The sequence below is a fragment of the Sus scrofa genome, chromosome 18 (genome assembly GCF_054392235.1).
Source record: "Sus scrofa isolate SSC_HxYL_T2T_F1_AM1 chromosome 18, Sscrofa_HxYL_maternal_Yorkshire_Landrace_v2.0, whole genome shotgun sequence".
NCBI lineage: Eukaryota > Metazoa > Chordata > Mammalia > Artiodactyla > Suidae > Sus > Sus scrofa.
In genome coordinates, this window is record NC_139400.1 from 12,264,559 (window position 1) to 12,279,611 (window position 15,053).

General features: G+C 53.3%; 1 protein-coding gene across 9 annotated transcripts in view; it reads right to left on the bottom strand.

The window, feature by feature from the left end:
* DPP6 (dipeptidyl peptidase like 6) overlaps positions 1-15,053 on the bottom strand; it is a 1,001,611-nt gene that overhangs the window by 176,486 nt on the left and 810,072 nt on the right. The window contains exon 1 of one of the 9 annotated variants that reach the window (XM_085005076.1): positions 8,391-8,767. The exons of the other annotated variants lie outside the window; for them this stretch is intronic. The gene's annotated coding sequence lies outside the window, so the exon portion shown is untranslated. Of the gene's footprint in view, positions 1-8,390; positions 8,768-15,053 lie in introns of those variants that run through there. 9 annotated transcript variants of the gene reach the window in all.

Here is a 15,053-nt window from a genome sequence, read left to right on the forward strand (position 1 = left end):
GAGGACTCTAAGAGCTCTCTTTGTGCTACTTCGGCAAGTTTTCTTTGTCTGAAATGACTTCTAAATAAAAAGCTAAAAAATGCCAGAGAATTTTAATAGCTCCCATCTCACTGGTTATAAAAATCATCATAGGAAATATGGGAAAGCTAGAAAACGTCCTTCCCGGCATACTGTGATCTCGAGGTCGAGTTGAAAAAAGGATGGCTGCTCTCTCCAGCACAGCACTGGTAACTCAACCCACGGATAAACCACCAAGGAGGCAGGGGTTATGGAGGCGGCGCTTCGTGGAAGAACATTCGCAGGTGTGAAGGTCTGATGAATTCACCTGGCCCGAGTTTATCCAAGCACAGAGGAGAGGGTAGGAGGTCAGAAAGATTTAGCCTTACTCAATACTGATATTCAGTTTGGTACATTAGGATTTCTAGCAGGTGTCTAGGATATTCCGGCTCCGCAGATCACCGCTTTTAACAAGGGTAAGTTCCCGTAACTGCTACCCGGCAACCGCATCTCCAGCAGATGAAGTGTCTCAGGAGGTTGTGTGAGAACCAGGCTGGGGTCCCGGGCACAGGTGCGTTCCAGCCTTCCCAGCTGCTCCCCTGGGCCCAGGAGGGCTCTGCTCCCTCTCTGCAGCCAGCACACATTCTCCCCCCGCGTCCCCAGCACAGACAAGTGTCTACAGCGTGGAGGCAGCAGAGTACGAGGAGGGACCTCAGGCTGGAGGGCAGAAGTCTGGCACGTGTGTTCCAACACCACGACCCATCGGTGGCGCGGCCGGGCTCATGACACCTGCTCCCCGATCACATGACTCAATAAGATACTTGTAGGAAAGCAGGTAGCATGATGCTTACCTTGTAGGTATTTGATCCACGGCCGTTTGTTCCCTGGCAAACTGGCAAACATTTACGTCGACCCCACAGCACAATTTACATATAATTTTAACAAACGGTCTAATCATACAACAGATATAAGGACAAATTTACTTTACAGGACTCAGCAACCCAGCACGCAGCCTTCATTCCTAGGATGGGAGGGTGGATCCCTCAGCCACATCCTCGTCATTGGCGTCTAGGAAATAAACCTATATTTTTGCAGCGGTGAGTGACTGTGTCAGATTCTTTGGCTTTCAGGTTAAACTGGATTTCAGGGAGTTCCTGCTGTGGCTCAGGGCCTTCGGGACCTGGCAGCGTCTCCAGGAGGATGTGGGTTCCATCCCTGGCCCTGCTTAGTGGGTTAAGGATCTGGCGATGCTGGGGCTGGTGTGTAGGCTGGGCAGCTGTAGCTCTGATTAGACCCCATTTACATACAAAACCAGTGCAAGGAAGGAACGAACAAAACGCCCATACCTGACACGGCATCTCTGTCCATTGATGACCCGCCCTTCTTGTCTTCTCACCCAGACCTCAGCAAGGAGGTCGCGTGCAGGAGTCATTTTCTGACCTCCTGCCTCATCCTCAACTTAGCATAACGTGATTCCCATCCACTGTGAAGCTGAAACGGCCCTCCTGTCACCATCGAGTTGCCAGACTCTCCCCCCGAGGGCTCTTCTTCTGCCTAGTCCTTAAAAGTCAGCGTCCTGGGTTCCGCTGGCTGCACCTGCTCCCCCAGGCCACACCTCTTCACTGTCACGGCCACCTTCCACGCCTGCTCTGAGGAGCACCAATGCCACACCCCTGGCCCAGGCGCTCCCAAACTTCAGCTGGCACACAGGGCAGCTCCCCGTGGATGTCCCCCTAGTCCTCTGTGTTGGCGCAAGTGACACTGAGCCCCCTCTGCCCCCCTTCTCTGGTGGTGGCACCAGCGTCCACCCAACCACGCAGGCTAGGAAGCTGCCGCAGGCAGCGTGGAGATCAAGGAGCCAAGGCCACACGCTGTGGGTCCAGCTGTGTCCCCCAAAGGTATGTTGACTCCTAACCCCAGGGCCTGTGACGGTGACCTCATTTGCAAATCAGCTCTTTGCAGACAGCATCACGCTCAAGTCATCCTCAGAAAGGAGGGGAGGTTAATGCAAACCCAGTCCCTGGAATCTTTATGAGAGGGTGAGGCCCAGAATAGACGCAGAGGGAGAAGCCCACGGACCATGGAGCCCAAGACCCCAAGGACGCGTGCACAAGCTGAGGGGCACCGAGGGCTGGCTGTGTCCACCAGAAGCTGCAGGAAGAGAAGCCCCCTGATGGGGTCAGAGGGAACATGACCCCACGGACACCCCGATTTCGGACCTCTGTCCTTCCGGAGCTGGGAGAGAATAAACTTTCGTTGTTTCAAGCCCCTGGGTTTTGTGGTCCTTATCACCGCAGCATCGGGAAACAAGGAGAACCTTCGTTTTTCAGGTAAAGGGAAGCCCTGAGTGGCAAGTGATGAGCTCAAGGACACAGAGCTGATTAACTTCTGTTTGAAGAGTCATCTGTGGCTTTGGTCAAAGGGAAAAGAAATCTCCAGCTGACTGAGGAACAAAGCAGAAAGACCTTCAGAGGCGAGACCAAAGGAAGCCAGAGGAAGCTTTATCCGCTGCCCCTGGCTGCGCTTCCAGAGGACAGCGTGTCCGCCTCACACGGAGGCCACCTCACACGGAGGCCCACTCGCAGGCCTGAAGGCCAAGGCCTGGTCCAAGGTCCTCAAATGATTTGCCGTCATGGCCTGGATCATTCAGAAAGGGGTGTGTGTGACAGAGAGAGAGAGGGAGAGGGAGGGAGGGAGAAAAAGAAAGCAGGTGCGTGGGTATTTGTGGGGGTTGGTCGCTGCCCTCCCCGTATTTCCCTTTCTGTATTTACTCATTATTCCTCTGAAAGAATCCATGGTCAGCTCTGATGAACCACCTCCAGGGTGGAGATGAACTGGTTAGCCACAATGATTAAGGAAGAATAAAATTACCTGGACTTTCTGCATCTCACTCTAACCCTGCAATCTGTTCTGACTTTGCCTATGTGAGCAATCAACAAAACAGGGCATAAATCATGTTGACTTTTGAAGAGTAAATTACTGGAGCAAAGTTGACTCATTTATCTTCCTAAGCTCATTCAGGGGATTGAAAAGCTTCCCAACAAAAACAGCATTTGGAAAAGAAAAGCACAAAATTGCTTTTCTGGCTCCTAAGCTTTCACGGTGAAAAGTCGTAAAAAAAATTCAGCATTTTCTGTGTTAAATGAGAAGTGGTTTCTGAGTCTTCCTATGCACTCTGCATGGTGGGAAATAAAAAATATAAGACACACTCTCAGTCCTAGAATGGTGTCTGCCACATGGGAGACATCCACATACGTTGACTGAATAATGACTGGATGCACGGATGGATGGACGCATGGATGAACAAATCGGATCCAGTCTCATCACCACTGTTGCCGGGTAAGCATCAATAGAACCTTAAACTGATCCAGCACTGAAAGATCTAGGTACCATTTTTGAGGTAGGTCTTCGATTATAGTTAAGTTCTCGAGGGCAGGAATTTTCCAGGGCGTCAATCCTCCCGACATTTGGGTGCATACCCTACGGTTTGTCTTCTGACGGCTCCCTGTCTATGGTGGCTCAGAAGTGCCGCCCTCCTGAAAGGTCTGGACGTAGACGTTTGGAGGCAGAGAGGCTCCACTTAGCCAAGGAGTGAGTGGGGGAGGCTTGTTCTGAAATGTTTGCGACGCATCTCTACCCACGTTACCAGGACCCCTTCACGTCCATGACCACAAGTCCTATGGATTTTTTAAATCACAGGGGCTTGTGTCTTCCCTGTCACTCGATACCTGGCGTCGTCTAGACCCATTAAAGGAAGGCGGGGGGGGGGGAAGGAGGGGTCTGCAGCCTTGGCTCAGTGGTGAAGCGTATTCTGGCGGTGAGGACACATGCTACAGGTGAAGGAAGTGATGGCTGCACCACCCTGGGAGTACACGAAGCACCACCGAATTGGACTATTTAAATGGATGAATTCCACGGTAGGTATGTGGGTAACATCCCAGTAAAGCTGGGACGGGAAGGAGGAGGGCAGGGAAAAGAGAAAGAGGAAGAAGAGGAGGAAAAAAAGAACAGAAAAGGGGAGGAAGGGGAGGACGGAGAGGAGGGGAGGGAGGAGGAAGGGGAGGATGAGGGGAGGGGGCTGGGAAGAAAGAAAGAAGGGGGAGGGGAAGGGAGGGAGGGAAAGAAGGAGGGGGAGGGGAGGGAGAGGAGGGAGGGACGGGGAGGGAAAGAACGGGAGGGAGCCCTCCCAGTGGCTGCCAGCAGGGCGTTAAGGCTCCTCTGCAGACTCTAGGTTCAAGTTTATCTCTGTTCTGCTAATGACCTGGCACCAAGGCCCCCCGCCCCCGCCGCCCCTGGTCTTATGCTCCCTCCAGTGATACTCCCCGCACTGGGATCCCTGCTCTGCAACTGGAAGGGGTGGACAAGCTCAAAGGAGGCGGGAGCAGGCAGCAAGCCTGAGCTCCCACGCCGGCCCTCTGGACAGAAGTGGAGAAAAGTCTGCGGGACGAAGGGGCACCCCCGTCCCCGACTTTTCTCTGCCATCGCCAGGGATCAGGGCCTGCTCTGCTGACCAAACAAAAGCAGGTAAAAAGGAGCCAGCCCTGGTCAACACTGACCGGCAGGGTGGCCAGGTTCCGGGTGCCTCTGTGCGTGGCTCTGATCGGCCCCTGGTGCTCGGACAAGGTCCCAACCCGCCCAGCAGGTAAAGCCGCTCACTCTGCACAACCGGCAAGACCCGGCACCTTCACCTTTTCCCCACGTCACAACGTGCCTCTCCTTGGACCCACCGCTCCGGGCCCTGCTCTGAGTGGACATCTAGTCGCATGCTCCCAGGTGAAATGACACAGGGGCGACACCCCAGCTCCGGGCTGTTCTGGGTGGGAAAGAAAGCGGCCTTTGGACCCAGGTCTGGGCGGGCACCCCAAGAGCTGCAGCACAAGCTGTGTGGTCTTTGGGCCCATGGCTTCACCTTCTGAGCTTTCGTTTTCTTCTCTGTGAGATCGGGTAACTCGGCACGAGGTTCCTGGGAGGTTTAAACGAGGCGGCCAGCACCCAGGCCTGGAAGTCAGGGCAGAGGCGTTACTGCTGCTGCTGCTGCTGCTGCTGCTGCTGAGACAGGAGCTCAGGACCCGGGAGAGGTGGACATGATTCCGCGGTCAAGGCTTTTCTAAAGTTGGGTGGCCCGTGTGGCCTAAGGCGCAGTCTCAGGCACCTGCACGTCAGGTGACCTTCCGCAGGTGGGAAGACAGTGTGAGTGTCCCCTGGCTTCGCGCACGGTGGGCCTGGACCCCTGAGCTGACTCCTCTACAGTGAGCAGGTGCCACTCGGCTGGCTCACAGTTAGAAGAAAGGTCTTTGTTTACCTTCTACGAGCTTCCGCCAAATGGCATTAAATCATCTCAAGGGCTTTCTGGCTCCTGCTCTTTAATAAAATCCCGTGATAGAGGGAAAGGACTCATGAAGGAAGGCTGCCTCGAAACACAGGCTCAGGAGTTCTCATCGTGGTGCGGCAGAAATGAGTCTGACTAGTAACCAGGAGGATGCAGGTTTGATCCCTGGCCTCGCTCAGTGGGTTAAGGATCCGGCGTTGCCATGAGCTGTGGTGTAGGTTGCAGATGTGGCTCAGATCTGGTGCTGCTGTGGCTCTGGCGTAGGCCGGTGGCTATAGCTCCGATTCAACCCTCAGCCTGGGATCTTCCACATGCTGCTGATGTGGCCCTAAAAATAAGTAAGTAAGTAAGTAAATAAATAAATAAATAATACACGCTCAGAGGAAGTCAATGACTGTTTCCCAGCGTGGATCAGAGAGATGAGAGCCCCCGCGGAGACTGGTGCAACAGGAGTTTTTGAGAGGAGCAGGAGGAGCTCTCTAAGGAAGCAGATGGAGGTGAGCGCCCAACGCGGCCGGTTCAGAGAGCTGCCCTTCCTGGGTTTGCATCTCCTGGCACCCTGACCCCTGCCCATTCCTGGGAACCGGCTTGTCACCGGTCCAGAGAACAAATTGCTCAAAACCCTTTTATTTGAGATGTGGTTTCAGCGAACATAAGCGGCGTAAAAGACAAGCAGGCAAACCCTGAAGACTCCACAGCCACCTGAAAGCTTTCTTTGTGGTTTAGAGGACAAGTTGGTACCAATGAGCTTGTAGGTAGGTGATGAAGGAAAGTCAGATGCACACATACGGCAAGGCAGTGCGACGGTGAAGCAGGTCTGCCAGGAACTGCTCACCACTGAGCCAGTGTCCTGTGAACCACCCCCCTATGCTACCGAGGAAACGGGGGGTCAGCACCCCTCTGTCAGCTCACAGCATCTGAGCGGGACACCTACATGGCGAGCGGCGTTTCTCTGAACCGCGCGTCCCGTGGGTTCTCTTCCTGGCAGGTGGTTCTCTGAGGTCTTGGAATAAGACGGGGTTCTTGCATCAAGGGGTCTCTTCCTGGCAGGTGGTTCTCTGAGGTCTTGGAATAAGACGGGGTTCTTGCATCATGGGGTCTCTTCCAGGGCCTGGCACTTTAGCAATTGCTCAAGTAAGAGCTAGACGGAAAGGCTGCCAACATTTCAATAGAATAAAACAATGGGATGAGAAAGTAAGAGTTTTAAAACCCGGGGACTTTTCAAAGTGTCATTGAGTTAAAAGGTAGTGTCGATTTCTGCCGTATAGCAAAGTGCAAGGCGTGGGGGCTCTTGAAGTGGCCGCGTCATCATGAACCCTCCTGCACCCACAGCGGACACTCCATCGCTAGGAAGTGGGAGCACAGCTACGGGGGGAAAGACACCTCTTCCTGTCCTGATACTAATGACACTTGTTTCTACTCCTTGCTAAAGATTTCCTACAGTTTCCATGTTTCTATTCAAGCACCTCTTCCCAAGGAGAGACAGGAGATCCAGGAGAAATGGTAGCGACTTTAGACACTCGTTTAAGTAGCAAGAACTCACACTTCAGGAGGTCCCGTTGTGGCGCAGTGGTTAACGAATCCGACTAGGAACCAAGAGGTTTCAGGTTCGATCCCTGGCCTTGCTCAGTGGGTTAAGGATCCGGCATTGCTGTGAGCTGTGGTGTAGGTTGCAGACGCGGCTCAGATCCTGCATGGCTGTGGCTCTGGCGTAGGCTGGTGGCTACAGCTCCGATTGGACCCCTAGCCTGGGACCTCCATATGCTGCGAGAGTGGCCCAAGAAATGGCAAGAAGACCAAAAAAAAAAAAAAAAAAAAAAGTCGCACTTTAAAGAGAGACCAACTTATCTGGATGGGAGACTATGCATCTTCCTTATTAAGAAGGAGCTTGGCGCGTTTCTTACATTGACACTCATGCAAAGCTGAGCTAAGGACAGGCTGTCTTTCACACAATGAGAGCGAGGCTCCGGCAGATAATATGCTCTTCAAGAAAGTCCGGATCTGATTTTTTGAAGAAAGTGTGTGGGTGTAAGTCAAAATGCATATTTGCTATACGTATTATACTTAAAATACAAACCTCAGAGAGAAGACTTGGCAAATCCTTCTGGCCTGTGTGACAAATGAGGTTTTCCCAACATGCCCCCAATGCTATTTCTGGTCCCAAATGCTTTTCTGAAACCTGGGGCTTTCCATCAAAGCTGGAGCGTATCTCCTTTGGATGGCGTGGGTGTCAAATGTCTCTGAAGTGCCCCTCGGGCTGAGTCTCAAGGGCAACACTGAATGATCCACGGGTTCTCTTTCTGGGGGAGCTCGCCCACGCATCAGCCACCACGCTGCCAGGGAGCCCACACCGCAAAGCGAAGCCACGTGGAGGCATTTCGGCCCGTGGGCTCCGCTGCCAGCGAGGACGGCCAGGAAGGGGAGGGAGGGAGCCTGCCGCTGAGTTGGGCCCCCAGCCTGGAGCTGCCTCTGCTGTCACCGCGTGGAGGCAGAGATAAGCCCTTGAGCAGATTTACAAGCGAAGCACATGTCAGATTTAAACCACCAGCTTTGGGGGTAGACTGATATTCAGCCACAGTAACAGGAGCATCCAGCACGAGGACACGGGGAAGAAGAAAATACTGCAGGGGGTGGTTTAAGGCAGGTGGCACCAAGTCACCTTGCCGGTGTCATGTGAAAGGTGCCCACGTTGAACTCGTATCCACAAAAGGGAAAAAGCCACCTCCCTGTGTTCTCCAAATTCCCACTGGCCCAGCCAGCCCGTCTGCACGGGCAGAGACGGGAAAGGCAAGAACGCCCCAAACCCCACACAGGTGAGCCTCCAGCCCTGCTCAGGACATGGGGCCTCAGGGGCCTCCCGCTGGACATGCCGCTGACCTGCTCAAAGGACACCTCTTTCTCACCCTTCCTCTCTCCCCTAGAGTCTGTCCCCTCCCCCTCTCTAAACGCCTCTTTTTACTCGTGCTTATGCTCTCTACCTACACGCCAGTCGATATCTGAGCTGTCAGACATTTGGGAGAAGACACTGGAATCGGGCGTGTAGAGGGGGGATGGCGAGACTTACCTCCTGGGTGGAGCTGAGGATAAATTCTTACAAAAGACGCTGTCTGCCTTTTGTTCAGCGGAGGAAAGACTGGGTGCGGCACCGAGTTGCACGTGTGCCTCATGAGCTGGTTAGAGCTCCTCTCACTCGCACAGGAATCACCTGTGCTGTGGTTACTGTGGAAGCTGCTTTAAGAGGCAGAGTCCTGGTTCCCACCCCGTGTGCTCTGCAGAGTGAGATGTTGCCCTTTCCTATTTTTGTCCTCAAAAACATCCCTCCTGGGCCCGGAGCCCCGCTTACAGGTGGGCGAGGCCTTGCTGTAAATCCACCTCTAGGAAGGGCCACCACACGGAGAGGACACAGAGAGGGCGTCCCTTTCTCGCTGGGTCCTCCTGCTCACTGAGCCTTCTACGTGATGGCTACGCCTGGAGCAGCCACCAGGGGGCGCGAGATGGAGGCCGTTGCTGGGGAAGCAACGTGGCGGCCAGGGGTCCTGGACACCAGCCAAATGTCCATCTCTGTGCTGTCACAGATGGGAGGACAAGTTCACTCTGTAAAAGCCTGTTTGGGTCTTCTGTCCCCCTCAATCTACCCCAATCACCCCTTACATGCCTCTTTCTGCATAGATCCTAGAAATACGAATTTTTATAAGATGTCCAGACGTTTTCAAAATGAACCTAAATTTTTAAATTTTTTATGGTCACATCTGTGGTTATGGAAGTTCTCAAGCCAGGGATAGAATCTGAGATGCAGCTGTGGTGACGCCAGATCTTTTAACCCACTGCACCGGGCCAGGGATCAAACCTGTGCCTCTGCAGCAACCTTAGCTGCTGCAGGTGAAGTCTTAACCCACTGCGCCAGAGTGGGAACTCCTAAATAAACCCAATCTTGAGAACCCGCCCAGGTAAATTCCCAGCGTCTGCATCAATGAATCGCACTCTGATGGCACGGCTGTCCTAGGGTCTCAGAATGAACACCTGAGAAGGCTGGGCGGCCGCGGCCCCTCTGTAGCCCTGGGGACCTGACCACGTGGGCATGTCCTATGCGCATGCGTGTAGGAGCAGGGCTCTCGGGCTCCTTGCGCTGTGGTCCCTGCTCCTGACCGGGCGCTAGGATCTGTTATCTGAAGACACCAATGAGGCCCTTCAAGGGATTATTTTAAACCAACTCGCCTGTGTCTATCGTTAATAATTTTTTTTAAAAGCACAACCCAGAGAAGCCAGACAATGTTAAATCTCCAACAGCTCAGGTAGGCAGTAAACTAGAAAGCAGCACAGTACAGAACGCTAGAGGGAAATGATCTTTGGAGCTTCTACAGCTACTCGGCAAACCAGGGCCCAGGCAAAGACATCCCAGTTGCTCTGTTCCCTCCCCGCCCTGCCCCTCCAGTGCTGGAGGGGACCGCAAGCCCTCGCTGCCGCCGCTGAAGCCTTGGGAGAAACTGTCCACAGGAGATGCCTCGGCTGGTTCTGGGATCGCGCCCTCCGTGGCTCCATCGCCTCTTCTGCTGATCCCAGCCCCGCCCCTCAGTCTGCCTGTCCTCCGTCAGGTTCGAGGGCAGGACTCAGACGTTGCATCTGATCCGGGGCTTCTCCTTAGAACCAGGCTGAAACAACCTTGTAACTCCCGGCGGTGCGGTGGGAGAGGAGGCTCTGGAAGGAGGGTCCAACTCTCAGACAACTGATCGCCCAGCCGCCCGGGGCTTCGGGAGAAGCAGGTCCGGGAGACTGCACTCTCAGCCTGCCCCTCCGTCACTCACCTGGTCCCCTGGGCTGCCCAGCGGCACGCTGCAGACGCCGAGCCCAGAGGCATGCCCAGCGACGGTGACTCCTGGCGCTGAGCTTTCAAGTCCTGCAAAGGAAGCCTGACCGGCGCCAGGCCACCCCGGGCAGCACCTGCGTCCACGAGGGCCCTGTGGGGCTGATTTCCTGGCTCCGTGGCCAGCAGCCAGCACGGCTCCGGAGAGGGTTTGACCCACGGAAGGACGAGTCGTTGTGTGGCCGGAAGTGAACTTCAGCTGGAGGGAAGCAGCATCGACTCCCATAGGCAGTGGATGCAGTAGCTTAAAAATTACATTTCTTTCTTTCTTTTTCAGTTTTTTATTGAAATACAGTTGATGGGCCATGTTGTTAGTCTCAGGTGTACAGCAAAGTGATTCCATCACATATATATTATATATAAGTATGTGTGTATATATGTATAACTGAGTCACTTTGCTGTAAAAATACACACGTGTGTATTTACACACACACACATATACACTTACATTTTTTTCGGATTCTTTTCCATTACAGGTTATTATAAGATACACTCCCTGTGCTGTACAGCGGGTCCTTGTTTATCTGTTTTACACGCAGCAGTAGGTACAGGGACCCCAAACTTCTAATTTACCCTCTCTTTCCCCTTTGGAAACCGTACGTTCGTTTTCTAGGTCTGTTGTGAGAATAACCTCTAAGAGAGTCTCCTTCTGTTTTGTCAATACACTCCTTTGTATCCTTGAAAATCACATTTGGCGAACTCCTCAGGGTGCTTCTAAACTTCTCGGCTCGTCCCCTCCGTCTCCCCGTCTGCTCGGTCTTCTGGGGCGCGTCCTTCGTTCCCGCTTTTCGTGTCTCCTTGTCTCTGTCTCTGTTGTGTCGTCTGGGAAATGTCCTCCCCTTTGACTTTCAACCTTTCAATCAAGGTCTCACCTCTGTCGTGGTTTTCCTTTCCCAGGGCTTCCTGTTCTCTGACCTTGAAAACGTCCCCATGATTTTATGTCTCACGAGAGCAGCACACGACCCCTCGGAGGCCTTTACTCAGTAACAGCATCTTGCCCCAACCCGTGCTTCTCCTTCCACGATTCCTCTCTTCTCCAGACGGCCTGCCTTGCTGTTTGTTGCTGCCTCAATTTCAGGCCAGAAGATGTCTTTGGCCAAATCGTGGCCCTTTCTTGTGAGTCCACGTTTTGGAATTGGGGACTGGGGAGCCAGAGGGACGTTCTGGGGAGCCTGGAAGGTGGGCCTGGCCCCTTGGGTCCCAGGTATCAGCATCTCCTGGGCCTGGGCTGGTGGGCGTCTCCCGGGAAAGAGGGCTCCATGCCCACGGGCGGCTGGGACAAGGCAGAGAAGGAAGTCTGTCCATCCAGCCCAACGTCCCTTCACCCCTGTTGCAGACTTAAACCGTCCTCCATGTGCTTTCTGTCCGAGGACTCTGCTCCATCCCTCCAGGAAATAAACCTCCATCTTCAGAGGAGACACAGAGGGAAAGTTGGGGTCCCGACGGCCTCTTAAGTTTGAGTCCTTCTTTTCCTACCATCTCCCCCTGCCCCCAAGAATCTTCCCAAAGCACCCGGAGGCCCCATTCCTAAGCCTTCTCATCAGAGCTGACCTTCTAAAGGGTTAGCCCATCGGAGTGGAGACCACGGGCACCCAGGGGACGTGCCACGGGGGCGGTGGTCTAAACGGAGCCCCGCCGGTGCTCTGTGGGCTGAGGATGCCCAGGCGGGGGGGCGTCGGGGGAAAGCGAGTCAGTTCAGGTGCAGGATCCACCTGTTTTAGGTCTGGGCTGCATCATTTCCCACTCTTCCTTTGCTTTCCAACTTCCACATTTTTGTTATGTTTCCCCTCTTTGCTCCCGTGGCTTCGTGTTTTCTGCTGCTTTGGGGGTGGGGGTGGGGGCGGGGGCTCGAGAGGGCCTCCAAGTAGCTGTCCTGTCTTGATCTGGAGCTCTTCACGCATTCCTTTGAAGACTGGGTGGAACAAAAAGCCAAAACACAGACCAGAGAAGCGCAGAGCGGTGGAACCAGGGGGTGCCCCCATACCTGCCAGAGTCAACCAGGCTGCCGGGCAGTGCCAATGCCTCTGTCACTGACCAGCTGTGCTATCCCACCCTCCACGCCTGGGTTTCTAATATGCCAAAAGGGCTGGGAACAGCCTTTGCTTCATAGGTGTCCTGCAGGCATGCAGGGAGGGTGAAGGCAAAGCCCTTAGGATGGGATCTGACACAGAGACTACTCTCTCTCTCTATCAGGGCTTGCCATTTTTTGGTTAGGATTTGTGAAATTTCTGGGATTGAGAAATAACTTTTTGAAAACATGGCTCTTTAAATCATTCAACCTGTTGGTTGGAAAAAGAATAATCTGGATGAGTCTCTCTCTCTCTCTCTCTTTTTTTGCTTTTTCTTTTCTTTTTTAGGGCTGAACCCACGGCATATGGAGGTTCCCAGGCTAGGGGTCCAATCGGAGCTATAGGTGCCAGCCACAGCCACACCAGATCTGAGCCTTGTCTGTGACTTACACCACAGCTCACGCCAACATCGGCTCCTCAACCCACTGAGCAAGGCCAGGGATTCAACTTGCAACCTCATGGTTCCCAGTCGGATTTGTTTCTGCTGCGCCACAACAGGGAACTGTTTTGTGTTTTTTTTTTTTTTTAAGGGGCTGCACCCATGGCATATAGAGGTTCCCAAGCTAGGGGTCAAATTGGAGCTACAGCTGCCGGCCTACACCACAGCCACAGCAACGCGGGATCCGAGCCGTGTCTGCGACCTACACCACAGCTCATGGCAATGCCGGATCCTCAACCCACTGAGCGAGGCCAGGGATCGAACCCGCAATCTCACAGATCCTAGTCGGATTCCTTTCCACGGCACCAGGACGGGAACTCCCGGATGAGTCTACATCAGGATTCCTAACCACCTCCCCATTATGGCCTGTGGGCCACTTCTGCGGACCCGTCGGAAGCCGTTAGGCTCGTGCTGGGCAGGTCCCACTGGTCGTGCCCTCGGCAGCACCCATTCCTGCATCTGATTCCATTGAGTGAGGAATCCTTGAAATTGGAAGGAAAAGAGTTTTAGCCATTTCTTTATGAAAATATTCTGTGTCTCACACTGCTTTTGAAGATCACTGCATCGGCAGCAAAGGCCTCTAGTTTTAAAGGAGTCTTTCCTAGGTCTGCTGTCTCACGACAAACTATGATTTTAAATTATTTTCAGATTGGCTTTAATTGGGGGAAAAGAAAGAAATGGACTTAAATCAGAAAGTTTTTTTGGGGAAGCATTCTCCTTCTGTCCTCTTACACACACACACACACACACACACACACACACTACACACAGGTGCACATACATACACACACGTACACATACACACACATACAATACACACAGATGCACACACACATTCAATACACACAGATGCACATACATACACGCGCACACACACAATACACACACACATACAATACACACAGATGCGCAGACACACACACACTCACACACACATACACACACATACAATACACACAGATGCGCAGACACACACACACTCACACACACCCCGACACTCACACACACACATACAATACACACAGATGCGCAGACACACTCACACACACATATACACACATACAATACACAGATGCACATACACACACACACACACCCCATTCTTCTCCACAAACAGGGAAAACACCCTTTATCCCAGACTGAATTCTCTGCTTTGTGGCAAAAAGTATTTCTTCCATTCTTAGGGTTTGGGATTAATCTGGTAACAAAACAGCAACAGACAATTTGACATAAAAGTGAATTTTTGTTGGTTCACATGAAGATAAACAGGGCGCCTAGGAACTCAGAGTGGTAAGATCAGCTTTCTCTCTGAGGGTCCAAAAATCATGGGCCAAATAGGACTAGATGCCAAAGCCCACGGGCTCGGGTGGATGCCCTGTTCTGACAGAACAGGCCTCGTGTTGTCAACGGGGAGTTGCAAGTGGCAGAGGGCACCCCGCTCTGAAAATAAACATTCCGGTGAATGCGGCTGTGCTGCTCAGCATCTGGGAAACAAGGGGGCCTGAGGGTGAGAGTCGGACGCAAAGACCGACCACAGCTCCACCCCAGCAGCAGCAGCGAGGCCTGTGCTCAGTGGTCCTTCCTGTGGGGTCAGAGCCAGCTCTTTCACAAAGATATGTTTCCCTTATGTGTGTGTGTGTGTATTTTGCTTTATTTTTGCTTTTTAGGGCTGCACCTGTGGCCACACCTGCACCCTGGAGGTTCCCAGGCTAGGGGTCGAATCGGAGCTGTATCTGCTGGCCTACGCCAGAGCCACAGCCATGCAGGATCCAAGCCGCGGCTGCAACCTACACCACAGCTCACGGCAACACCGGATCCTTAACCCACTGAGCGAGGCCAGGGATCGAACGTGCAACCTCATGGTTCCTAGTCAGATTCGGTAACCAATGCGCCACGACGGGAACTCCAATCTGTTCATTTTTGATGACATACACAACAGGCCTCACGTTAATGAACCAGCTAAGCTCACTGGTCATGAGCAGGTGCCTGGTAAGCTGGACCTGGGAGCTGAGAGCTGCAGTTCAGACCCCAGCCTCCTCCGGGCGAGGACAGCTCTCCTGTTTGTGGGGGAGCCGCCCGTTTCCGCCGCTCAGGTGTCTCCTGTCTCCACATGGAGCCTTCTGTTCCCTCAGTCTTTCTTCAAAAAGGTTCAACATAACAGGTCGGATTCTATTCCGTCCAAACCAGGCTGAACGATTGTCTTTGGAATGGCTAAGCAGGGAGATCCTGCTGTCCAGCGCTGGGCATGACATCTAGTCACTTACGACGGAGCCTGATGGAGGATAAGGCGGGAAAAAGAATGTATATGTATATGGGTGCCTGGGTCACTTTGCTGTGCAGCAGAAAATTGACAGAACA